This window comes from Hippocampus bargibanti, linkage group LG04 (genome assembly GCF_051943395.1).
Source record: "Hippocampus bargibanti isolate YZ-2025 linkage group LG04, ASM5194339v1, whole genome shotgun sequence".
Lineage (NCBI taxonomy): Eukaryota > Metazoa > Chordata > Actinopteri > Syngnathiformes > Syngnathidae > Hippocampus > Hippocampus bargibanti.
This window is the reverse complement of record NC_142737.1, coordinates 18,623,799-18,627,381: the sequence shown is the minus strand read 5'-3', so window position 1 is coordinate 18,627,381 and position 3,583 is coordinate 18,623,799.

Sequence of the window (3,583 nt, the reverse complement as noted above, 5' to 3'; positions counted from 1 at the left end):
CTAATCAAAAAGGGACAGAGTCATCTCTTCCTACTGAGGTCTTTTGGGCTTCAGGGGTCACTCCTAAAGACTTTCTATGACTCTGTGGTGGCTTCAGCCATCCACTATGGAATTGTCTGCTGGTCAGGCAGCATCACCACCCGGGACAGGAAAACACTGGAGCGCCTTGTCAAGAGGGCCAGTTCTGTCGTGGGCTGCTCGCTGGACTCTCTGGAGGAGGTGGGCAACAGACGGACGCTAGCTAAACTAAAAGCTATGATGGACAGCCCCTCCCACCCCCTCCTGCCCACCCTGACAGCACTGGGTAGCTCAGCTATAGACTATTACACCCGCGCTGCAAGAAGGAGAGTTACCGCCACTTGTTCCTACCGACTGCTGTCAGGCTTCGCAATTCTCAATGATCACATGTGAAAAAAAACCTGGACACTTATGTACACTTATGTAAATATGGGTTGATGCAATACAGCTACATATGCCTTTCTTTATACTTGCACTATGTACAGTTTTTTTATGAAACGATTTTGCACATTTACATTTGCACAGTATACAGTTGACATTTTTTATTCTGCTATGCTTAGAATATCTTGTTTTCTATCCTTTCACACCCCCCCACCCCATCCCCTTTCAAATTGCTGCTGTGGACTGCAAATTTCCCCATTGTGGGACGAATAAAGGTTTTCTGATTCTGATTACAACCCACCACTGCATGATCCTGGAGGACAACAAAGCAATTCGCTTTTCTACCCCACTACAGTCATCCCTCACGATAACACATGTCAACAGTCTCTGCACCTCATTGCAAAAAGAAAATACTCATATTTTTGTACTTTTTAATGAAAAAAAAAGTTTCTTTCTTTAGTTTCTTTCAAATCTCTATTGTATCGTATACATAATAATTAAACAAAATAAAGATGACTACTAATCAAGTGTTAGTTTTTGGAACAAACACCCAACATTACACTAGGGATTTTTGCATGACACATTACACACATTCTATTGCACAATATTGTATCCAAATAATTTGCTCAAATTATTTAGTTTGTTAGCTAGTTAGCTAGTTTGAGGCTTGAGGCGGTGGTGTCCCTAAAAAGAAGTTGAGCGTGTTTTTCCATGATATGCAGAAAAGAAGGAAGGAACAGCTCGTCTACAACAGTGATTGACAGGGGTTGGACCCCACGCTCACCTCCGCTGTCATGTCAGTTCGACTGAGGCAGCAGGGTATTGAGGCTCTGTCACACAGATGGCGATCTCACAAACAACAGGCTGTCCGTGGAGGAGTCGAGTCACAAGCAAGTGATATGAAAAGAGGAAGCCCACTGCTTTTTTATCATTCCAGCTTCGCAAGATCAAAGGGACGTCTGTGTAAGCTCTCAGTCGTACAGGAGTGGTCCATCGATGAGAAGGTTTCTTCAGCCGTCATCTGTACTTTTTGAAGGTGTCGGACGTTTCGCCTCCTATCCAAGAGGCTTCGTCAGCGAACTAAAGTCTGACTGGCCGTATCGGCCCTATTTATATATCCCGAATATCCGGGCATGGCGGCTATGATAGGTCCCTACTCTCAGGTTGGGGGGAGCAGAGGACCACTCCCTGTGGCCCCACTGATTGTTCCTACATTCCTGACTAACGACTGGCCTATTTGCCCCACTCCCACCGGTATCACCTCATCAGCATTACGAAAATTATTGATAACATTTCAGTTTCACTGTTCAGGACACCTTTGAAATCTACTTCTTGTGTGTGTAGGATAGACTTCATTTAGATGGCCAAGGAATGAAACATGTACAGTGTAGACACTTTACCTTGTACATGGATGCTGGCCAGAATGATATTCATGAGGTGCACTTGTATGCGGTCATCGCTTTTACTCAACCATTTGTCCTCTGTACCATCATGAATCACGGTTTCATTTGGAGAAAAGGTGAACAATAGGTTGACGTCACCATCGTTACTGAATCAGGACTCTCTTCCTCACACCCCCTCCACCTCTCTGACTCTCTCTCTCTCTCTCTCGTCACTGTCGCTGAGGAATGGTCTCTGACCTACCGAGTGTCTTATAGAGGGACGATAGTCTATACGACAGTCTATACTCATTCATCACCACTGAATTTGTCAAAAAAAATAATCATCCAAATCTGGCATGGATCAAAGCTGTCACGCCTCAATAGAAGCCGATTCACAAATCTACCAAACATGGATGGTGCGATGATCATTTCCGGAGACTCGTGCTTCGTAGAAATTTACATTGCAGGCTTAATCAGGCACAAGCTGTAATATACTCATAAAAAAAGATGTCTGCTAATTTCAAAATGGTGATAAGCAAACCATGAGTCAAGGTCCATCCATTTTCAACACCGCTTATCCTTCACATTGACACAGGGGCTGCTGGACCTTATCCAAGTTAATTTCAGACCAAAGGCCGACTTCTCCTTGAACTGGTCACCAGCTCGCAGTTCATATTTAGAGATAATGAACTATTCACACCCACACCGTCAGGTGTGGGAACGGATCCCACGCTGCCTGCACGCGAGTCAAGTGAAAGTACCATGACACTATCAGCGACTGAATTAAAACATTGCCTCTATAACAGTATGAAACATCAAACACTGGTGCTAATATTCAAACTGTGACAGTGCGCTAAAAAATTAGTCTTGCAGGCCCAAAAGTGTTACAAGGAATGAAAGCCTGTCCGTTCATGTCACAATCTCCAATGGTCATCACTGATACTAGTAATCATTACGCCGCAGCTTCCAATGTTTTCCGAATAAATGACAATACAAAGTACACAAGCATGGATTATGGTAGTTCACTGACTTGACAGTATTAACTGTCGCTGTGCTGGACGATATCTGATGATACAAATTCTTCCTGTGCCATCTGTTCAAAGTGATAACACCCTTCACCTAATAGCACCTGTGCACCATTAGCAGCTCATAAAGCAAGATGTCTCTTGTTGTTCCTATTCTTATAAAGAGCTCTTCAGAATCACCTCAACCACAAAACGCACAGGGGACTTTTATAGCTCCCCGTTTCCAGGCGCGGAAACCATTTCACCCCCAAAACAATGATGTCATTTGTTTGGCTGACTCCTATTACGTCCACAGGTAGCGACCATGTACAGTGACTTGAGTCGTCAATTTTAAAGTAGAAATGTGTTAAACATCTCAGTGTTCACACTTTCATGCAGGCCTCATCTGCACAACAGATCACAAGGCAAAAACCATCTGCACTGACCCCAACTATTAAGAGCTGGCTTTTAATAAAAGGTCAACCGCTGCCAGCGCTGAGATAGGAGGCCAGGTGATGCATCAGTCAATGGCAGTAAGCCAGAACCTGATACAAGTATCAAGGTTGGTGCACTTGATGGATGGGGGTGTCGCAGCAGCAGTTGCCAAGCCATTCACACGTCCACAAATCACATGTTTAGTGGAGGCCATGTCAAGCTACGATCACAGACACGTCTTCTGATGTCAGTAGCACCGTTTCATACCGAATCAGCAACCTGGGGGAAAATGGCTGGGTCAGTAATTGGGTACAATTGTGTATTTGTTTAAGAAAAATAAAAACATCCAGAAAACTGTTCAGA